This window comes from Protopterus annectens, chromosome 11.part0 (genome assembly GCF_019279795.1).
Source record: "Protopterus annectens isolate FY-2018-M chromosome 11.part0, PAN1.0, whole genome shotgun sequence".
Classification (NCBI taxonomy): Eukaryota; Metazoa; Chordata; order Ceratodontiformes; family Protopteridae; genus Protopterus; species Protopterus annectens.
The window spans coordinates 35,988,074-36,012,887 of NC_056745.1; the positions used below are offsets into that span (position 1 = coordinate 35,988,074).

Genomic DNA, 24,814 nt, shown 5'->3' on the forward strand with positions numbered 1-24,814 from the left:
AAAAGTTGGACAAGCAGCCACTTAGGAAGCTACTAACAGCCAAGTAACAAGAACAGCAGAAAAGATTGTGGGCACTAGTCTGCCTACCTTACAGGAGCGCTAAGATCGTGGGCACTAGTCTTCCTACCTTACAGGAGCTCTAAGATTGTGGGCACTAGTCCTCCTACCTTACAGGAGCTCTAAGATCGTGGGCACTAGTCTGCCTACCTTACAGGAGCTCTTTGAATTGAGATGTAAAAAGAAGTCCCACAAAATACTGAGTGACACTTCTCATCCAGTGCATGGTTGGTTCACTAATCTTAAATCTGGTAGAAGGTTCCAGAGTATCTGCTGCAGGACCTCCAGATTGATGAACAGTTTTTATCCATCAGCAATAAGACTCATTAATGCAGACATAAATCTGGATGTATCAAAACTAGAATAGTTTGTTACACTTTTATTCCTTTTCCTTTTTTTATACAGTAATTCTATTTATTATTGCATATGAAAATTAACATACTGTCATTCACGTTCAATTCTAATCACTTCCTTATGTGCAATATCACCCAATCTCACCTCTGTGTACAGTATACTTTTTTCTTTTCATATGTTAATCATCTAGTAGTCAGTGTTGTTCAGTGTATATAAATAGTGTACAAGCATGTGAGTAAGCTGCCAAACATTTATTTTTGTACTAACACTATTTCTTTTTCTTTAATACCTATCATGTCTTATCTTTTTGTGTATGTTATTTTTATCCTGTAAAAGAGCTGACACTCGAAATTTAATTTACGTATCACTTGTGCTTCCTAAATGACAAAGTTTCTTTGAATCTTGGAATATTTTGAATCATCCTGTAGGTCTCTATCATCCTGGTGAGTCAGGAATGTAATCATCATCCTGTAGGTCTCTATCATCCTGGTGAGTCAGGGATGTAATCATCATCCTGTAGGTCTCTATCATCCTGGTGAGTCAGGGATGTAATCATCATCCTGTAGGTCTCTATCATCCTGGTGAGTCACTGATATAATCATCATGCTGTAGGTCTGTATCATCCTGGTGAGTCACGGATATAATCATTAGGCTGTAGGTCTTTATCATCCTGGTGAGTCACAAATATAATTATCATGCTGTAGGTCTCTATCATCCTGGAATCAGAAATGTAATCCTATTCATGGAGGCAGCAATCCATGGAGAGAACACACACACACACACACACACACACACACACACACACACACACACACACACACACACACTCTCTCTCTCTCTCTCTCTCTCTTTTAACAGTAGCATCATGAGATAATGTCATGTCTGATTATATGAGTGATGGATCTGCAAACAGCAGTGTAAAGGGGCACAAAATCAATACAGGCAGATGTCTTGCCTAAAGGGTAGCAGTAGTAGTAATGAATCCCATACATCAGGCTTGTGCATGACATACAGCTACATGGATGCAAATATGGCATCTAGTCCAGAACTATGAACCGTAACATTTAAGTTAGTGTTTCATTTCTTATAAAAGCACATAGAGTAAAACTGATGCATGCAATGGTATGTGTGGGCCATGCTGTGTGTTGCAGGATCTCTCTGTCCCTCTTATCTATAAATATTTATTTACAGTACAGTTAATCATATTACTATTTATAAAAGTAATGCCTGTCTGTTGACTGAGAGCTGCTCAGTGATTTCAAATGGCATTATGTAAGGAATATGTGCATGCTTATTACTGGTTTGATTAAATTATTTTACTTAAGGACTTTAGAATCTGCAGAAAAGGGAATTTATGAAAAAGTGTCATTTGAGTGTGCAAAATAGGTAAAATACTGTCAGCCTAGCTATCTGGAATTTTGTAAACAATCCTATGTCATTTGTGAATATTGATATGATTTATACAAAACTGTATGTTATGTACTGAGCTTCAAGAATGTAACCATAGCATACCCTGCAAGAACACAGAAGATTAACTTACAAAACTTCAAGAAAATAAATTGAAATTAAGTGTTTTACAATGTGCTATAAAAGTTAGTTTCAATGCAGCAAGGACACTGGATGTCTAGAGCTAGAAGTTTTTCTGTTATCTTGGAGAGATGTAGTTACTAAGTTTAAAATATAAACGTGTTTTATTGATTTATGACTTCCTAGCAGCTGCACAGTTCTGTTATGTTTCTGATTAGCCTGGGAACTAAAGCCAGGTGACAAAAAGTGATGTCATCCAGTAGTAATATTTGATATTGATTTAAGAATTCTCTCAGAGGGAGACTGTGCATTTTATATTTTGTCTTGGACCTAGCAAGAATACGCACTCATCAGCATCACAATTTGTACTTGCTGTAAGTAAGATTTAGGACATAGTATCTCTTTTAGATATAGTTAAGAATATAGTAAAGATTAGTTTACATGTTTTTTTTGTATTTATTTGAGACTGTTCTACAATGTTGTTTTAAAATATTCATGTGATTCTGAACTCTGAAGTAACTGTGTTTGTTTTCTGAGTATTGTCTTGTTCTTTTATTATTTATTATTAAATATATTTAAACCTCTCTTTGTGACTGATATTTGTGAGACATATTTAAGCTCTTAGAGTACTTGCATTTATATTTGGTGACACTGTATAGGCCACTCCTAAATAGCCTTGCTCTTTGTCAGACGACCATTTTGATTAATAGTAACATTACACAGTATGATTGGACACCCTTTGTAAGGGCCTTATAGTAGCTGATAAGTAGGGGTTGGTGGCAGTAGAAACTACCTTATAGTCTGGGAAGAAGGGGCATAGCTAGTAAACCTGTGCCAGTCTTCACCAGGTGTATGTATGTTTGCATATAAATCTGTGTGTGAGTGTGTAGGGGTGTGTGTGTGTGTGTGTGTGTGTGTGTGTGTGTGTGTGTGTGTGTGTGTGTGTGTGTGTGTGTGTGTGTGTGTATGTGTGTCAGCTACTTGGGCAGGTACACAAAGCACTGGTTGGATAGAGAGGGTGCTGGAGGACTTAGCTTGGCCACTCGGCTGAGACCTCAACCCTATAGCTGTGCCAGTGGGGAGTCTTATTGGTGATCTGCAGAAAGAGGGAGAAACCAGCCCCAGACTGATTATGATCTCTGTGTGCTCTTAAGGGAAATTGCACTTTACTGTGTGTGTACTTATCCTCCCATTGTGTACGTACCTTACTGTTGCCAGTGATGAGGATTAAGGCTCCTTGATTACTGGGCCAGTGCACGGGTCTAAGAGTGATTGACTAGTTTGATTTGCAAAACTGTATGTATTACAATCTCTAAAATTGCATTTAGATATGTTCATAGAAGGTTAATAAAGCTATTGGACCTAGCTGTAGACAAGCTGTCCACAGCTGCACTGAACCAAGCTGAATTTAGGAACACTCAAAACTACTTAATATATCTTAATTATCCCTATGCATAGTAGAGGCAAAACAACATTTAGATTGCAAAATCTTGAAACCTAATTCTTGCCCATCTTGTATACCCTGACATGCCACTCACTGAATGTAATACTGTCCGCTTCCCAGATCTCCACCTCTGAAGATGAATAAAAAGAAGTACTCTTCCAGCGAGATGTAGAATATGAACAAACCAGTCAAATACTTAAAACTTAGAGTATTTAGTAAAAGATATTAAACAGATTAAGTACTTTTGTTTCTGACCCGGAACTTCATCAGAAACCGTCACCCTAATTACCTCATTTCCTTTTATATAGATTTTTTTTAAAGGACCAGTCATGAAAAATCTTACAATTAAGCATATTCAACAGCAAATGAAAATCCATAAATACATAGGTCCATAGGGTCATAGGTTCATAGGTTCATACAATGATACTAGGCTATTGGCCTGGAGGCCCTTATAAGCCTAGCCGTGAATTTCACCCACGTTCCCTCAAAGTCAGCACATGTTTCCCCTGTCCACATCATTCTTTCATATAAAAATTCACATCATCTAAAAAAAATAAAAATAAAAATGGCTACATGTAAACAAACATATTGTATTAAAATATGATTAATCATTATCAAGATGAAACTTGTTCATTTGCTAAGAATAAAACATTGTCCTTATGACACTGGTAAAAGTGACATATTGTACTACCTCAGTCATCTTAGTTATTCTTCTCATAGTCAGAAAGAAATCAAATGTCTGGACATAAAATGTCCAGTTTTTGGATTATTTGCTTTGTATATATACAGAGAGAGAGAGAGAGAGATTCTGAAAGCCGTTAATGCTTAGAGTAATACACAAGCAATAATATCTGACAAGGTGAGTGTTACAGAAAAATAGCAGACTGCAGAGTAAGAGGTGACACTAGGTCTCCACACCCTTTAAAGATTCATTATTTCCTCATAACATTCATTCTGAAGAATATAATTGCACTTGGAAAGTGAACTGCTTTTTAATTAAATAATTCATAGAACAGCAGTATATATAATACACATGATATAAAATAGTTCCTTTTTATTAATACGTTTTATATCTTTTCTAATTTTCTATACTCTATATTCTGTACAATTATCTGTGTGTTCACTATAGTTTGCTTGTCAGTGCCCCCCATGTTTTCATATGTTTTCTAGGTATATGTTCCCTGAGTAGAATTGTGTGTGGTGGATTTTTTAAGGTGTACCTTACTTCTTAGTAGTGATATTTAGTCTTTGTGTTCCAGCATCAGTGTGTGTGTGTGTGTGTGTGTGTGTGTGTGTGTGTGTGTGTGTGTGTGTGTGTGTGTGTGTGTGTGTGTGTGTGCGTGTGTATACATGGTGTGTTTTGTGTGTGTGTGTGTGTGTGTGTGTGTGTGTGTGTGTGTGTGTGTGTGTGTGTGTGTGTGTGTGTGTGTGTGTGTGTGTATACATGTGTGTGTGTGTGTGTGTGTGTGTGTGTGTGTGTGTGTGTGTGTGTGTGTGTGTGTGTGTGTGTGTGTGTATTTGTTATCCTTAATTTGGTAAACAGTGTTCATTTCTTGAAGTTCAGCTTTGTGAGAGTTAATTGTTACTGTTATATGGCAAAAACCATGCATGGGGAGTCTTGTTTGCTATAATGCATTTTGTCATGTTACGGGTTAAAATACTGCAGTACTAACATTGTTCTGTTGGGCTGAAATACTTTAAAGCTTGCCACATACATATCTTAAGTGCAAGTGTATGCCAAGTTTTTTTTCATCAGTTAGCTTCCTGCCTCACCACATTTTCTTACTTTTTGGCAATTGCTTGTAATTTTGTTTTTACGAAAAAAGCAGTAACTAATGCAAACAACAAGAAAAGCTGGTAAAAGTATTTGCATCAAAAGTCTTCTACATTTTTGTCTCCTTAAAAAGTTCCTGTATGTAGTGAGGAAGATACAGATCAGGTTATATGACTTATAGACATAATTCCATTAGCGGCGTGATTGAACTGGCCAAACCAGCACTAATAACGTTTGTATTTTTATGAAGCTATGATAAGAACTGACACTTGTGGTAGGCAGGCTCATTAGACACAGGTGATCATGAGTTATTTATTTTTGTTTATGTTTTCTTTGTTAAGTCGCCTATCTTGGTTGTAAACTATTTTCAGTGAAGGCTTCTCAGAGAAAAGCTTCACAACTGGCTATACAAGACTACAAGGCAACACAATATATTTCAGTAGAGTGAAATAGCATGATTTGTACACTCAGTAACATATAGTATTCACAATAGTATACACTCAGAATGATTATTAGAAAAAGTCAACATGTGCGTTATCAGAATATAGAAGCAGCATCAACTTTTTATTCATTTTTTGGCACATACATCTTAGAAGGATGCATTCAAAAATGTAGCTATAATTGCTTGATTTGGGGGATTTACATGGATACAAATGATTGACCCTGCTGAGCTGATAAAATTAAAAAGTCATTAGTATGTGTATGAAGGACTAGAGTGCATGTGTGTAATGCAATTGGAATACTTTACTGTGGCCATTTTTTCTCTTTTTATCATAATTGTTGAGTACAGATATTGGTGGATTATAATGGCAGCAGTTTGCATGGCCATGTATGGTTAAAGTGAGTAATTTTGTCATTATTGGTTCATTTCATTTCACTGCTTACTGGAAAAATGTTCAAAACTACACATTTAAAATGTACTCTATCAACTACTGCTATATTAAACAAACAAATATCATTTTAAACAATCAAGAAGTTGAATCAAAGAACAAGTGCATTTATAACCTCACAATAAAATTAAAAAAAAGTTCATGTATGCATAGTCCTAAAATGTATGCAGGGGGCCTATGGTATGAAAACAGCCAGGGGCCCAAGGTACACTTAATTTGCCACAGGCCAGATACATTTTCAATGAATAATATAATGAATATCCTGCCAGGGATAAAATGGTGGACAGGCTTCAATGCTTTGCCAGAGATGGACTGCATCTGTCACCCCTGGGCTTCTGGATAGTGGCCAAGCCTCTTGCCATCCCTATAGTGCCTTTTTTTAGGCAGTGTTCCAAATACCAAATTACCACTGTAACAGCTACAAACAAATGCAATCTGAGGGTCATGGTGCTCAATGCTAGAAGTCTAATTCTCAAAATGCTCTTGCTCAAAGCACTCCTTAAAATGGAGAACCTTGACATTTGTGTAGTAACAGAGACCTGGTTCAAGGCAGCAGAAAGCACCCCTGCACTACCAGGCTATAACTCATTCCACACCTTTCGGCCCCACAACTTGGACTGAAGCTCCAAAGGCAGTGGTGTTTCCATATTCATAAAGGATGCACACACCCCCAGACTGGTAGCCCAACATAACGCATCAGTGATACTTCAGGTGCAGCTAACATTGGGTAAGACAGCGATTCAGGTCACAGCCTGCTATAGCTGCACAACCATGTCCCAAGAATCACACTTCATGTTCCTAAGTACCCTGGGGAATATTAGGGTCCAGCCTAACACTCTCATACTGGGTGACTTCAAGTACCCCTCCATTAACTGGGAAAATACTCATGTACCAATACAGTTGCCCAACATTTCTTGGAATTCATTAATTCCAATGCCCTGGAGCAGCTCATTCTTAGCCCCACTTGAGGTAGCAACATCCTTGACCTGGTCATTAATAACATGGGTGACCGTTGCTCTACACCAATAGTCAACTCCTCCCTGGTTAGATCCGACCACAAGCTAATCACCTTGGAAATTCACCCCCCCCCCACAAAGGTAACCACCATGAAAAACTTCTCCAAAGCTAATTTTGGGCTCCTAAAAATAGAGGTGGCTAACTTCACGGCACCCATGCAAATGGAGAATAGTTGCATGACCGCCGAATCATACACTAATGCACTGTATGAACACATACACAAATGCATGGATCTCACCATACCCAATAGAATGAAGACGCTCTCTTCCAAAAAAAGGAAGCCAATCTGGTGGTTTCTTGCCATAAACAAACTCTACAACAGAAGGAGGAAACTGAAGGTTAAGACCCAAGACTGGAAAAACTCCCATATCAGCCTCAACAAAACGTTGAGATCCCTCATCAAATACTCTAATGCTAGCTATGAAAACAGAATTGCAGCAGATAGTAAAGACAACCACAAGGCCTTCTATAGTTATGTAAAGAACCTCCATGGCAATACCCAGATTTGCTCTGAGGTACTGCACAATGGTACCTCCTATACCGAGCCAACAGATATTGCCAATATACTGGCCGACAGATTCAGTGCCAACTTTACCCCCCCAAAGGACCAATCACAATACCAGTAGATTGCCAGGCACCCAGTATTACTGCTGCACAGGATAAAATAGCATTGTCCAAGGCCAAGAATACAGCTTCTATGGGACCTGACAATATCCCTGACTGTGTTCTACTATGAACTACAGAGTGAACTGGCACATCACCTGTGTGCCCTGTTCAATCACAGTCTTGCCTCAGGCTTTGTCCCTACCGAATGGCGGACTGCTACAGTCATCTCTCTCTACAAAGGGGGAGTGACTACAGACCCTGGGAACTATCACCCCATTAGCCTGACGAGTCTGATATGCAAAGCTATGGAACCCATAATCATGGACCTAATAAACAACGATATAGGGAATCTCCAATCTCTGGATCCCACACAGTTTGGTTTTGTGAAGGGTAGATCATGCCTGCTCAACTTGGTCGACTTCTTTGAGTCAGTTACCAGAGCTGTGGATGAAGGCAAGGTGGTTCATACAGCCTACCTTTATCTGGCCAAGGCCTTCGATACCATTCCCCACTCAGGAATCATAGAAAAACTCATATTGATTGACATTTCTGATATCCTTGCAGTTACCAGCAGTTACGATTTTGTTTGAGCATATTGTTTCAGTCTATCAACACATGCTCTTGGAATATACACAGCTGATTTTCTTACAAGATCAATGCACCAATGTCATTTGACTAGCATTAACTTAAAATACATAATTGGAGATGCTCTGGCAAAGTCTATGCAAATTAAAAACTTGTTTCTTGCTTCTCACTCCAGTACTATATGCCACATCTGTATTAATTTCTTTGGAAATACATTTATTTAAGACAGATTCAAAATAAACCCCTAAAGACACTGTTAAATGTAACAAAATCTTTTAAATACGTGTTTATCCATTAGTGCAAGTGAATTTTGCAACATACCTAAACTTTGTCATCAGTCCAGATTCTAAAAAACGTGCTCTCAGTGTAAGTGACTTACCTGGGTGTCAGGCCTGTGTATAAACAGGCCTGCACCAGGGCCCATATTGCAGAACATCTGCTCTCAGTCTGCTCTCAGTGTAAGAGAGAGAGGCCATTCCAGATGACTGGAGAATAAGAATATTATTGCTCACCAGGATGTGCATTTTATTTGATGTCTGATTAAAGATGAGCTCAAGTTACACTGGGCTCTTTCTTCTGTGGTGTTATTTTTGTTCTTTGTATTTGTTGAATGCCAGGATTTATAGCCTATTCCCCCAGTTATTGCATTTTGTTTGGGATATATTACTGCTTTGACATAATTTAGTTAATTTTAATTAATAAGATATCTATATTCTTCTTTCTGTATTCTATATTCTACAGTGTTTAGTGTGTTTCAGCTTTAGATTGTGTTTGCTTGTCTATTTCCCACCCTCTCTCTCTCTCTCTCACTGTCTCTCTCTTTTGCTGTCTTTATTTTTTGTTTTGCATGATCATGTTTCACTGTACAAATGTGTATGTGGTAGATTTTTTTTAAAGTGCGAGTTACTATTATTTTACTTTTTGCTTTTTAGTAGTGATACTTAGTTTGCTAATTGTGTGCATGCATATGTTTGTGTGTTTACGTATGTGTGTATGAATGTGTGTGTGGGTTGCAGGAGGTAATTATTGGAAGCCATTTCTGTGTGTGTGTGTGTGTGTGTGTGTGTGTGTGTGTGTGTGTGTGTGTGTGTGTGTGTGTGTGTGTGTGTGTGCGTGTGTGTGTGTGTTGTGTGTGTATGTGTGTGTGTGTGTGTGTGTGTGTGTGTGTGTGTGTGTGTGTGTGTGTGTGTGTGTGTGTGTGTATTATCCCTAATTTGGTAAATAGTGCTCCTGTTCATAATGTTCACCTTGTGAGAGTTAAACATTACTGTTGTGGGTGGAATCTTGTTTACCACAATACATTTTGTCATGCTAGGGATGAAATAGTGCAGTGAAAACAGAGAATCATTAGGTCATTGCTATTTCTCAGCAACAGTTAAAATAGTAATCATTCTTTACTAAAAACTACATTTGTCTAATTTCTGTAATGTTTACCTTAGACAGCTCAGCCTTGCTTTACTTCTATATAAACTGATATGAGTTAAAGCTTGCTATATGGAAGCGAGACCAGTTGGCATAATGGTTAAGGCTTTTACTTATCATGTACAAGGTACAAGGACCGATCCTGACCACCAGCAAATGTTGCCTCTGTGGTGTTCCTCTCACTTCTGAAACACATGCTGAGTGATTCAATCTCAAGCTCACTTTCCATGGGTCATGCCGCAGACTATATATAGGGTTGTAGGGTCTATATTATAACCGAAGTCTAAAAACTTCGAATGCTATAATATCGAACCCATAAAATCAAAACACCAGAAAAACGAACAGTCAGAATAGTGATTTTTTTCCCAGGGAAAAAATGTGTTACTCCGACAAACATACACACAACTCAAGCACTCCAAAATAAATAATCCAAACACATACACTTAACAAAACCCTACACTAAACCAGACATACACCACTAGCTATCCACTTACCTTAACCCAACCCTAACCCTAAAGTCTCTAACTACCGCCCACTCACCTTATCCACTCCCTAACCTTAACTCACCTACCCTACCCTAACCCTTATGTCCACACAATCGCACACTTACCTGACCCGTGCCCTAACCTTAACTCACCTAACCCACACCCAATCGCTCACCCACTTTCATTCGCACACTTACCTTAAGCCGGTCCGTAACCTTCACTCCACAGTTCAGGAAATAGTGAAACTGTAGAAACAGCCCACTGAATACTTTCCCTAGGAAAATATTTGGTGTTCTGCAGCTTCACTATTTCCAGCGTTCGCTCTACTGGGTTTGATATTATAACATTCAAAGTTTTTAGACTTCTATGTTATAATATAGACCCGGGTTGTATAGATTAATTGCTTTGGGTATCTACTGTGGTGCACAGTATCCTCAAGATAGGAGAACATGGATCACAGACTGGGTGCCATTGCAGGGCTAGCATACTTGGCAGTCTAAAACATGACTCTAAGTGATTTGGTTATGCTGACTAATGCCGCCAAATGGGCATGGGTGTTTGCAGGTGATAAGTGGGTTAAGGACCCGGCCTACTCCAACTTATGCCAGGGAGCCATTTTAACTGAGGGAGGGGGTGTATGTGCCCCTATTGGCCAGTGTGTACCTACCATAAAGTCTAGCAGCCTGGATCAAAAAGCTACTTGCCAGATGATGTACGGTTTCCCATCCAGGATTACCTGGGATAGCTCTGTTGAGTGAAAGCTGGACATAAAACACAGTCAACCTGCCAAACATGAACTATGAATTGCTTCACTCAGTGAAGATTCACTGACAGAATTCAGCTTGGAAGTGGATGACATGATGGTGAGGAGACTAGACATCCCATTTATCATGGAGACAAGATGGAAGGGCAGTGCAGCAAAGCCACTTGGTTTGGGATCCAGAGTCTACTACTCAGGAGGTGGACAGTTTAGAAGGGGTGTGGGGACTGTGGTGAGAGAGAGGCTTTAGAAGGCAGTGAGAGATGTTCTCAGAATCAGAGACAGACTCACAGCAGCAATACGACCACATACAAAGATCCAACACAATTTATTTCTTTCTCTGGCGCCTCGGCTTACGCCTTCTAGGAGAATGAGTATTCCAAACAATTACAAATTATTTATACCATTCAACAGTCTTAATTACAAAAGCTAATAGAACAATTACACAATTAAACAATCAATTAATTTACAATAAATGTCATTCATAAAAATACTCTCCAATTGCATTCTTCGTTAATACCCATAGGTGTCAGTGTATTATACTTCAATATAAAAACTGTCTCTTTGTATAGCAGCTTTTGTTTAACTAAATTATCATCAATATTATAAACTATTACCTGTTCCAAAATTGTTGCCAGTAAGCCTTCAGGTGAACTATTATGATAGTCTTTAAAGTGTACTGCTAAGGGACTTTCTAATTTTTTATTTTTTATATCTCTTATATGTTCTTGAAGTCGGACCTTAAAGGCCCTTTTGCTTTCCCCTATATAAAACAGTCCACATGGACATTTAATAGCATAAACTATTGCTACTGAATTACAATAAAAAGTCCCACAAGGTCTAAAAATCTTTCCATTAATACATTCAAATGTTTTGCTTATATATTTGCACGAAATGCATTTCCCACATTCAAATGTTCCCAATAAAACTATCTCTTTTAATAAATTAACATTTGGATTAGAATACTTAGCATGTACCAGAATGTCCTTCAGATTTCTCCCTCTTTTATAGGAAAATGTAATGCTTATTGGAATAATTTCTACTAGATCACTATATTTAAATAGAAAAGGCCAATATTTTAATACTACTTTTTTAACTTCTTCTGTCATTAAATCATATGACAGAACAAAAAACATCTGTTTATCAGTGTATTCATCTTTTTCTTCTTTATTTACTCTAGTTCTATTATTTTTATTTATCTGAAATCCTTCATTCTTAGCTTTTAATAAGGATAGCTCAACCTCTTTTACTCACAGCACTCAGACTCCAGTGTAAAGGTAGGGCAGTATTCTTAATCTCAGCGTATTTCCCACAGCAGGGTTGTGGTAGTGAGGAAAAGAGTGCATACGGACAGCACCTGCAGGTCCTAATAGATAAAGCAGGACAACATGAATTGATGTTAATAATGAGTGACTTGAATGCACATATCAGAAGAGACAGTAAAGGATATGAGGACTACCTGGGTCCACATAGGTGGGGCAACGGAAATAAAGGAGAGGCCATTCTAGACTTCTGTCTGCCAAATGGTCTGATAGTGGCCAACACTTGATGCAGAAAGAGAGTGAGGGAGAGCGAGATACAAGATCATATACAAGAGAAGGCAAAATGCAACTCAGGTAGACTTCATCCGAGTAAGGAAAGGGCAGTGGGTTAGAATCAGCGATTGCAAAGTCATCCTCAGTGAAACAATCGGCTCACAGCATAAACCACTAGTTGCCACAATAAGCTGAAAGCAGTGGTCAGAGAAGGCTCTAAGGTCAACAGAGATGAGGTTGAAGAGCTGGAAGCTGACTGGAGAGAAAATACAATGGTGTTAAGAATTACTCAAGGCTCTATCACCTCAACAAGTAGAAGCGGAAATAAGTGGAACTGATGAAGAATGGCATCCTCTCAAAACAGCATGTGTGAGGACTGCAGAAGAAATATGGTGCTGAGTCAGGTATGTAAATAAGGTACATAAGGAAAGACTGTGGTGGAATGAAGAAATCCAGGGAGTCATCAAATGAAAGGAGTACAGGAAAAAGTTGGAGATAAAAAAGACAGACCAGGTTAGGAAGGAATACTGATTCGGCTAACAAAGAGTCTAAGAAAAGAGTTACAATAGCAAAGAACAAGGCATCAGAGGCACTCTACCAAATTCTGGAAAGTGATTCAGTAGATGGCACAAAGAAACTATATCAGGTTGCAAAGCAAAGATAGAAAAATAAAAAAGCTAGTCAGACACCCTTTATAAGGGGTGCCAGCAACAACCTGCTCACCAGTCCAAAGGACATCAAAGGCAGATGGAAGGAGTATTTCTATCAGGTTCTGAATGAAGAAAAGCCCACAGAAGCTGTACTGCTACAGGCACAGACTACAGTGAGAGAAGAGAAGAGGAGGAGCCCACCCTAGAAGAAGTAAGAATAGCACTAAGGAAGTCATATAAAGCAGCAGACTCAGATGAGGTCACAGCAGGTATGATACAGATGCTGGGTGAGATATGATGGTCAAGAGGAGAAAGTCAACACTTGCACCACACCACATGGAATAGCCCCTCAGAATACATGCCAGCAATGCCTTCACATAAAAACAAAAACCACACACCCACCTTCATGGAGGCTCTCAATAAAATCTACCCAAACAGCAGAGACCTCCAAGGCAGAAACGCACTCAACCACCACAAGACAACACTAATCATGAGACACACAACTCTCCTAAACAGTTTGCCACTCAACCAAAGCCCATAAGGCAAAACAGCATGCCCAACACACTAGTCATAGGTGACTCGATAGTGAGGCACACTGATGTCCCACTCACTAGGTTGAATAATGAGTTAGTAACAGTCAGCTGCCTGTCAGGTGCCAGGATCCGCCACATAATGCACACATCTCAGGTCCCTCAACAACAGGTACAAGTATAAGTCATTGTACATGTGGATGTGAATGACCTAAGATGTACCTCCCTGGACTACATGAGAAGAAACATGGAGGAGCTCTCGAATTATGTAGCCCAGGTGAGTATGACCCTAGCCCTCAGCAGTATCCTACCATCACCCAGAATGATACCACAGTACAAGCAGAAAATGATTAATTTCAACAATTGGCTAACTTTCCTGAGTCATTCTAAGGGGATCCAGTATATGCCTGCCTGGAATGAAATGATTGACAGACCTTGATGCTTTGCCAAGATGGTCTGCATCTGTCACCCCTGGGCTTCAAGATATTGGCCAAGGCTCTTGCCACCCCATAGTGCCTTTTTTAGGCGGTGTTCCAAAGACCAAATTACCACTGTAATAACTACAAACAAATGCAATCTGAGGGTCATGCTGTTCAATGCTAGAAGTCTAAATCTCAAAATACACTCACTCGAAGCACTCTTTAAAGTGGAGAACATCAACATTTGTGCAGTAACAGAGACCTGGTTCAAGGAAGCAGAAAGCACCCCTACACTACAAGACTATAACTCATTCCACACCTTTCGGCCCCAGAACTTGGACCAAAGCTCCAAAGGCAGTGGTCTTTCCATATTCATAAATGATGCGCACACCTCCAGACTGATAGCCCAACATAACACATCAGAGATACTCCAGGTGCAGCTAACATTGGGTAAGACAGCGATTCAGGTCGTAGCCTGCTATAGGTCCCCAACCATGTCCCAAGACTCACACTCCATGTTCCTAAGCATCCTGGAGAATATTAGGGTCCAACCTAACACTCTCATACTAGGCGACTTCAACTACCCCTCCATTAACTGGGAAAACTACTTATGTACCAATACACTTGCAAAACGTTTCCTGGAGTTCATTAATTCCAATGCCCTTGACCAGCTCATTCTTACCCCACTAGAGGTAGCAACATCTCTGAAGTGGTCATTACTAACATGGGCAACTGTTGCTCTATACCAATAGTCAACTCCTCCCTGGTTAGATCAGACTACAAACTAATCACCTTGGAAATCCACATCCCTCCCACCCGCAAAGGTAACCACCATGAAAAACTTCTCCAAAGCTAACTCTGAGCTCCTAAAAACAGAGGTGGCTAACTTCACGGAAGCCATGCAAATGGAAAATAGTTGCATGACTGCCGAGTCATACACCAATGCACTGTACAAACACATACACAAATGCATGAATCTCACCATACCCAAATGAACCAAGACACTCTCCTCCAAAAAAGAAAGCCAGTCTGAAACAAACTCTACAACAGAAGGAGGAAACTGATGCGGAATAAGGTGACGTCGCAAGAATGGAAAAACTCCCTTATCAGCCTCAACAAAAAGTTGATATCCCTCATCAAATCCTCTAAAGCTAGCTATGAAAACAGAATTGCAGCAGATTGTAAAGACAACCACAAGGCCTTCTATAATTATGTAAACAATTTCCAAGGTAATGCCCAGATTTGCTCTTAGCTACTGCACAATGGTACCTCCTATACTGAGCCAACAGATATTGTCAATATACTGGCCAAAAGATTCAGTGCCAACTTTACCCCACTTTCCCTCCCAAAAGACCAATCACAATACCAGCAGATTGCTAGGCACCCAGTATTACTGCTGCACACATTAAACAGCACTATCCAAGCCAAGAATACAGATTCTATGGGACCTGAAAATATCCCTGGCTGTGTTCTACATGAACTACAGAGTGAAATGGCACCTCGCCTGTGTGCCCTGTTCAGTCACAGCCTCATCTCAGGTGTTGTCCCTACCGAATGGCACACTGCTACAGTCATCCCTCTCTACAAAGGAGGAGTGACTACAAACCCTGGGAACCATCGCTTCATTAGCCTGACAAGTCTGATATGCAAACATATGGAATGCATCATCATGGACCTAATAAACAAGGATATATGGAATCTCCAAACTCTGGATCCCACACAGTTTGGTTTTATGAAGGGTAGATCATGCCTGCTCAACTTGGTTGACTTCTTTGAGTCAGTCACCAGAACTGTGGATGAAGGCAAGGTGGTTCATACAGCATACCTTGATCTGGCCAAGGCCTTTAATACCATTCACCACTCAGGAATCATAGAAAAACTCACTAAGCTAGGCATCAACCCCTATATCACTAGGTGGGTTGCAAACAGATAGAATCCGCAGTGTGAAAGTAGCTGACTGCAAGTCAGACTGCCGACTAGTCACAAGTGGAGTCCCACAGGGTTTGGTCCTGGGTCCTCTCCTGTTTGGTAGCTACTTTTCTGAAGTCCAGGCCAACACAAAGGGACTCTGGCTGAAAAAGTTTGCAGAGGATTGCAAGCTGGGAGCTATTAATAACTCCCCAAGTGATGTTGACATCCTACAAAATGGCCTCACTGAGACCAATGACTGGTGTCAGAACCATGGCCTTAAGCTCAATGCCGAAAAATGTGTCGTCACCCCCTCTGGGAAAAACCCGGTTCCCATAAATTACCACATTGATGGTAGTCCACTGAACACAGAAGGCGTTATAAGACATCTGGGAACACAGGTTGATAGCAACCTCTCTTTTGATCACCACATTGCCACTGTGGTCAGAAAGTCCTTCTATGTGGCACATCTCATTACTAAGGGTTTTGCATCCAGGAAGAAGGAGGTCATTGTCTCCCTCTACTCTTCCCTCATTGGGCCAGTCATTGAGTACAATGCCCCATTTGGCATGTACCTCACTAGACACCTGCAACAACTGGAGAGGCTGCAAAAGTACCTCACAAAGAGGATTGTAGGTCTTAAATACTTGTTCTACATGGACAGACTGAAAAAAATGCAACTATTCTCTGTCTCATTTCGCTTATTTAGAGGCAATCTCTGATTGACTTAGAAAGCCGTGTCTAACCCAGCTCTGTTAGAAATGCTACCTTTAAAGAAATCCCAATCCCTCCACACCATGCACTCCAGAGACCTCAACCTCTTTACCACAATCAACAGAACATACTGGAGGTGCAGGTTCATCACCCAGAGACTGCCCATGTCATGGAATAGACTTCCCATAAATGTCAAGCAGAGCACCTTGCTGACCCTCTTCAAGAGAAATCTTGATGAGTGGATGGGAAATAGAAAATTCACCCCGAGGATCACTCCAATGGCTTAACTCGACAGAGGCACTGGGAACTAAGGTCGGGTGACATGATGCCAGGATAATCCTATGGCTAGGCTTGTAAAGGCCCCATGGCCCTTGGCCTAGTACACACCTATGAACCTATGATAGAAGTGGATCCTGAGGGTACTCATAGCATTGTTAAGAGAAAGGCATATCCCGCATGACTGCAGAGTAAGCATACTAGTGCCAGTGTTCAAGAACAAAGGGGACATCCACAACTGTGGGCAGTACAGAGGCATCAAACTCCTGTCAAATTGCATGAAAGTTCTGAAGAGGATGACTGATAATCAAATATGCAGAGCAGTAAAAAGAAAGTTGGGAGATGAGCAGTTTGGATTCAGTCATGATGCAGCACAATTGACCCATTGTTTGCAGTGAGACAGATAGTTGAGAAGAAGCCAGAGATGAGGAAAGAGTCCAATTGAGCTTTCTTAGACTACAAAACTGATGGCACATGGAATGAATCTGAATACAGATAAGACAGTTGTAATGGCAGTAAATGGGGAAATCAGAAGAAGGTGAGAAATGTGATAAAAGGGAAAAACAGTGGAACAGATTAACAGCTTCAAGTATCTGTGAGGGGTGGTTGAGGAGAAAGCATGTCTGAATGAGGAGGTCAAAGCCAGAAAAAGAGGGGCTTCAGCCAATTGGCAGTGAGCGTCGGGGTAGTGAATGACAGAAGAATGACAAAGAATCTGAAAGGTAAGGTGTACAAAACAGTGTTACAGCCAGTGCTACTGTATGGTACAGAAACCTGGGCATAAAGGCAGAGAGTGGAGGAAGCCAGAGGTGATGGAGATGAAGCACCCGAGATGAGTGGGTGGATGTACACTGTGGGACAGACAAAGAAATGAGAACACAACTGCAGAAAACACCAACACATGACCATGTATGATGTCCAAAAGTAATGCCCTTAGCAGTGTGATGAAACTGGCCAAACCAGCATTAAAAATGTTTAATTTCTATGAAGATATGATAAGAACTGACACATGTTAGGCAGGCTCATTACTCACAAGCAATCATTTGATTTATTTATTCTTATTTATGTTTTGTTTACTGAGTTGCCTATCCTGGCTGAGGCCTATTTTTAGTGAAGGCGACTCAGAGAAAAGCTTCATAACTGGCTGTACAAGAGTACGAAGCAACATAATATATTTCAATAAAGTGCAATTGGATGATTTTTATACTCATTACTCAGTAACATACAATAATAGACACCCAGACAGATGAAAAGTGTGCATTGGCATTATAAGAATACAGAAACAATATAGTTCAAAGGATGACTTCACAATTCTTCTATGTGGCAATGAAAGGCAGCATTCAGAAATGCATGCAGGAAATGAAGTTAAGTGAAGAACTTTGACTCGGAGCATGCAATTCAGAAATCTGGATTGATGGCAGCTCTGTATAAAATCATGGCTATAACATGCGTATGACACATTGCAGAAGCTATGTTCAATACAATTTTTAATAGAAAGTTTTTTTTTTATTAAAATATATACAGAGCACTTTCTAATAGTGCATTACAAGTCTTTCAGTATTGTAAAGGAATGGTTTGTTTTGGGCAGTAATGTATGATATTGCATTTTTAGGCAAAAACAATATAGTAAAGAAAAATACAACTTAACTGTGCCCTACTTGCCTCTAAAGCTGTGCCCATCTCATCTATGAGAAGCCATAGGCTAGGTTATCTTACGCTGCCACAGGCAGCTCCCAAGATGACCCCCCCAAAAAAAAACAAAAAAAAAAAAAAGGATTTCCCAATGTTAAGGACCAAACAATAGCAAGCTACTTTTGATAATTGTAACATGCACCTTTCTACAATTACTAGCACCCACACAGAGTTTTAAATTGCAACTATAAATGCCATATCAGGGCTTCATAAATGAGTGCAGATACTGCATATACATACCACAAGGAAATGACAATAATGCAGCCTATCTATTGCTAACCCTCATCTTAGTCAAGGCGTAGAAAATTTGTGTTGATTAGGTGTCTGTGATTTTAACCTGATGTCCCAGTTATTCAGAGCCTTTGCTCCCAATTACATGGGCAGGTATGAACATAAAAGTAAGAAAATACCTGGTCTGCCTTTGCTTCATTTCAACATTCCAGCAAACTATTCATTATATTCATACCATTACAGCTTTGTACTCATTCCCTGACATGTTACATATCCCTCTCGACTGTGCAGACAAGAAGAACCTGTACTTCATTCTGGGTATGATTGTAAAAGAGCTGTACACCACTATCAGTAGTGGTGTGTGTGTGTGTGTGTGTGTGTGTGTGTGTGTGTGTGTGTGTGTGTGTGTGTGTGTGTGTGTGTGTGTGTGTGTGTGTGTGTGTGTGTGTGTGCATGCGTCCTCTTCTGCATGGTGGCTTCTTGGTGTGAAAGCGTTAGTTTTAAATACTTTTTGCTATTTATTTCATGGGTGTTAGCATATCCTTTCTGCCAAACAACTCCAAAAAAGACATTTAAAGTTTCCATTACAACCACCATATTATCAAATATAAACAAATAACCTGACCGAATGAATTGAACTGAGGAATAACCTGTCTAAAAAATCTGTCTCCCATCCAAAACTATTTAGCAAATTAAAATTCATGATTGTCATTATACTTAATTTCTCCCAGATCTTCCCCTGTCTTGCCATACCCAAAATTTAACCATAATAAATGCTTCCCCTTTACCCAAGTAACAACATCTTTTTCTTTTTTTTATATTTATTACTTGATAATACAGGACACAAGGATTTGGCTATGATCTGCTATCAATCTTCATTCTGTAGTGCAAGGTTTGAGTCCCTCAGTGTCTATATCCATACTTTGTGATTCTAAATCACTTAAATAAATAATGCTCATTAATAAAATGGTGTGTGTGTGTGTGTGTGTGTGTGTGTGTGTGTGTGTGTGTGTGTGTGTGTGTGTGTGTGTGTGTGTGTGTGAGAGAGAGAGAGAGAGAGAGAGAGACAGCTACAAGATTCCTTCAGCAGCAATTAATACATTAATAACAAAGTTATCCAATCTTTATCAGTTAGCAAAGCCTACTTACTCTTCAATTCTTGGTGCGTTTTTGCTAAGTGAAATACTGATGAAATTAAAATGACTTCTTTCTGTGAATGGTATGCCTTCTCTTGTATACATCTGGTAGTTTTGCTTTCTTGTTCAGAAATAAATAGCTAAGATCATAGCAGTGAGATTTGCATTTGATGCCTCCAGTGGAAGATATAAATAGTAATGGGTGGACTTATAATTGTGTGCGAGAGTGTGTGTGTGTGTGTGTGTGTGTGTGTGTGTGTGTGTGTGTGTGTGTGTGTGTGTGTGTGTGTGTGTGTGTGTGTGTGTGTGTGTGTGTGTTTATAAATATGCACAGAATTTTGTGTGCATGTATGTATGCGTCATACTTTTTGACTTCTTGTCTCAAGAAAGTCTCATATGACATTAACAAAACCTGCTGGAGAGACAGGTCTGTCTCCAGAAGCTGCCCCGTCTCTGGAATAGACTCCACATACATATCAATCAGAATACCTCGCTGACCTTCTTCAAGTGCAACCTTAATGAGTGAATGGGAAAAAGCACAAATTTGTTCCAGGCGTTCCATCGGTGTCCCTCAGTGACAGGGCAACAGGTACTGACTGAGGTTTCTTGTTTGGGGATAAACTCTTGGCTAGGCTTGTAAGGGCCCCAGGGTCATTATCCTAGTAACCTCCTATGATCCTAAATTTAAACAAAACCAGTAATGATGGGGTCACAAAGGTCAAGAACATTTTTAAAATATTACTCTAGTTTACGTAAACAGTTAATTGAATAACAGATTTTGTATTAACACAGAAAGATTTTGTAGATCTGGGGAAACCTATTTAATATGGCTGAAGGTACTCATCTCATACCTACTTTGATGTGTTCTCTTAATAAAAAGTTTCATGCATGGAGAAGACATGAGCCTCTGGAAATCATTTTGAAAGAAAGCACTGAATTACTTATATACGTTTGGATAAAACTATTTCTAACTTAGTTGCATGCCTGGTACTTGTGTTTGCCTGTGAATTCATTTTCTTTTAGAACTATTTCTGTTGACCCCCAAGTTTACTTGAAGTCACTAACCAATTGGATTGCAAATACAACTGACCTATAATAATTGGCACTTTATCTTAATTATCTAGAACGCATTTTAGGGAAGAAAGTTTACATTAGGGAGTCTGCAGAGCAGATCCTTTTAAAGGTAAGTGTGTGTGTGTGTGTGTGTGTGTGTGTGTGTGTGTGTGTGTGTGTGTGTGTGTGTGTGTGTGTGTGTGTGTGTGTGTGTGTGTGTGTGTGTGTGTGGATGTGTACATGCATATGTATTAGAGGGAGAAGGAGCATTTTAATTGAGAGAGTTAGAGATAGAGAGAGAGAGAGAGAGAGAAATTCAGAGCATATCCCATTGTCTTCTGACTGCAACAGGCAGTCCATCTGGTCTCATTCCCTAAACACTAAGAATCATGATACTGTCTGGCATTATTGAGTGAATATAATCCGCAATATTTTTCCAAAAGAAAAGCAAAAAAGATACACCAATCTGTCTGCTTCAACTTTCACTTTCTAAGGTATAACAAGTTGTTTTTGTTTGTCTTTTCAGCTTTTTTCCCAGTGAGGGGTTGCCACAGCGGAACTCCGGTCTGCTAATGATTGGCAGTAGATTTTTTTTACGAAACACCGAGGTGCCAGCTCGACGCCCAACCTTCAACGAAGGCACACTCATTTACTCACGCATGTCTTTCGAACTCTACCCAACCATGGGGAGGACATGCAGACTCCCCACAGAAGGCACTTCCAAGCCAAGCCGAGAATCGAACGGGAGAACCTCTTGCTGTGAGGTAACAACACTACCGTCGTACCACTACGGTGAAACTGTAACATCTCGCATTACTGACTACAATCTTTGATATCTTACTAATGAAAAAAAAGAGATTTAAAATTTTCATGCATGAACCTGCACTTCCTGAATGATATTAAGTATGGCACTCATTGTCTACAATCGGCACTATAACTGGCAATGATTTATTACTAAATCAAGTTAGCATAGATAAGATAAAAGAAAAAAAAAATATTTACTGCTCACCTCTGTCCATAAGAGACATGAGGGCCAGACTTTGGAGAATTTATGACTTCCCATCCATCAACTGAGCTTACACTTGAATAGGGTTAGGGAGGGAATCATGGATGGGGGGTCCTTTTGCAGAGAATGGGAATCCTCTGAGAAACATTTCTATCTCTTCAGCATATTGTATTTATGTTGCAAGCAAAATGTAAACCCTCAGATTTAGTAGTTCTGTTGTTGTTTATTTTCTGTATGTGCAAAAGGTCCATCAGTGCAGGATTATAGGATGATTATATGCCAGCCACAAATCACCTCTCAGTAGTCTGTAGGAGACCAAGTGTAGATATAGAGCTTCAAGGCAATCTGCAAAGGCCAATGTGTTTGCATCCTGGATTCCTTAGATAAGGAACATTTGCAGACATTCCAGTTGTTACATATGTCTGGTCAGGTATATACCAAACTGGGCATTATTCTCTGTGATGGGTCTGATGAGGGCCAAGTAAAGTGGCATGATGACTTTCCTGAACCTGGATGCCATGTCCTTACATATAAGTTGAGTGACATGGAATGCCTTTCTTAATAGCCTGGTCACATGTTGGTCATAGGCCAGGTTACTGTCCATATATATGTCCAAATCCCTTACTAATGGGTCAACTCTTAGGGGTGTTTTATCAATGACATAATTTCCCTGGGTGGCCAAATTCCCAAAAGGTAATATTATGCATTTCTTGGCATTGAGTTTTAAGTTGTGACTGTAGCACCAGTCATTTGTCTGTGTAAGGCTGTCTTTCCAGATGTTACTGTCTTACAGAAATCGATGATTGCTCCCAGTTTGAAGTGACCTGTGAATGTGGTAAGCCAGAAGCCCTTGACATCGGTCTTGATTTCCTAAAAGTAGATGCCAAAGAGGAGTAGAGCGATGCTGGCGCCCTGAAGAAACCCGCTGGTGACTAGCCTATTTGTAAAGGTGATCTCACCAATCCTATTTTCCTGGGTCCTGTCTGCCATCTGGTAATCTAACATGTTATGCAATGGTTTATGCCTAATTTGGTGATTTTTTTATAATGACTGAGTGAGGTATTGCATCAAATATCTTATCCAAGTTGAGGTAGGCAGTATGCACCATTTTCCCCTTATTCATTGTCTTGGTGACCATGTCAAAGAAGTCCACCAGGTATAGTAGGATGATGCTGTCAAACTGGGTTGCATCCAATGTCTAAAGGTTGCCTATGTCTTTGTTGATTCTTTCTATGATAATTTGCTCCATGGTTTTGCATATAAGACTAGTCAAACTAATGGGTCTGTAGTTCCTAGATGTGTTGAAAGTCTACCCTTATGAAGAGGGATGAACCATTGCAGTCCTTCACTGTCATGGCACAAAGCGTATAATTAAATAGTGACTCTAGTGACCCTAATAGGTTATATTTTGGCTATTAAGGAGGCAACCTGGGATGTTGTTGTGGCTAACAGCCTGTGTGTTTGGCTTTAGCAAGTGCTGTCAGGACCTGCTCCCTGTTAATAGCTGGGGGAGTATGATTGTAGGGATTTCTCAGGTGGTGGCTGGGGGTGAGTAGGGTAAAGGTGGAGCTGAATTTGTTATCCAGCAAGTTCGAAATATTGCTTGGCTCAGTGAAAGTGGCACCATTGGCCACTAGTTCAGCAAACTGCTGTGTGCTGCCCTTGAGGTTTTGGACATAGCTATAGAAGGCTTTGTGGTTGTCTTTTGCCTGGAGGCTATCTTGATCTTGAATTGACTTTGTTGAACATAGTTTGTCCTCTTAGTTTCCTGTATACTTTGATGAGAGAGTTCTTCTTTATGGAAGTTGTCCTTCCTGATTTAACCATCAGCTTTTTATTTTTGTTGTGTAACATGTTTAGATTAAGATTCCACCAGTGTGGTCCATTTTTTTAGTTAGTTTTGGGCTTACTTCTGATAGTCACATTCACCTCTATGCAGCTGTTTATAGGTTTATACAGGGACTCTGTGAACAATTCCACATAGGTTGCCTAACTCTGGGTTATGAAAGGCATTACATTTTGACACACTATCACTTAATAAGGAGGTAGTTTGCTGTGAAATCATTCCTAGCTGTTGTAGGGCTTACTGGTCTTAATGAGTTGATTTTTATTTTGAATGAGACAGCTTTCTGATCAGACCTTACTGGTGAGGATTTGATAGTGGGGGGGGGGTCAGCTTTCTCCAATATTTGTGAGTACCAGGTCCAGTACATTAGAGCCTCAAGAGGGTGTGCTCACTACCTGTTTAAGGGTGTTTAAGTTTACAAAGTCCAAGAGTCTTTCTGCCTACAAGTTGGAGACCATGTAGGTTACCCAGTCTTTTCAGGGGTAGTTAAAGTCTCCCTATGAGTAAGGTATTTGGTTGGATGGTGAGTGTCTGACAATAAGGCTATGTATCAGCTATGGGTTTCTTGGGACATAGAGAATGACCTATAGCTTGCCAAGATATGGTATGAGACTGTCTGTGGTGATTTCCACATGGAAAAACTCTACACCATCATCCTCTTTAACCAACCTAGATTTTCTAAAACTATTACAAAAAGTGATGCATTATCTCCATTAAGCAGAAGGCATGGTGTTTTCAGAATGGGCCTACTTTAGCTGGTCTACTGGTGTAAAGTCAGGCATTTCCCAGAAAGGTTCATAGGTTCATAGGTAGGTACTGGGCTATCTGCCCGAAGGCATATATTAGCCCAGCCAGATTGTGCGGTATTCACCCCTTTGGTTAGTTCCCTAGACCCTT

General features: G+C 39.9%; 1 protein-coding gene across 1 annotated transcript in view; it reads right to left on the reverse strand.

Annotated features, from left to right (window-relative positions):
• Nucleotides 1-20,172, reverse strand: part of LOC122815992 (bile acid-CoA:amino acid N-acyltransferase-like) — a 351,946-nt gene extending 331,774 nt beyond the window's left edge. The window contains exon 1 of the mRNA XM_044088870.1: nucleotides 20,026-20,172. The gene's annotated coding sequence lies outside the window, so the exon portion shown is untranslated. The remainder of the gene's footprint in view (nucleotides 1-20,025) is intronic.
• Between the last annotated feature and the right edge of the window lie 4,642 nt (nucleotides 20,173-24,814).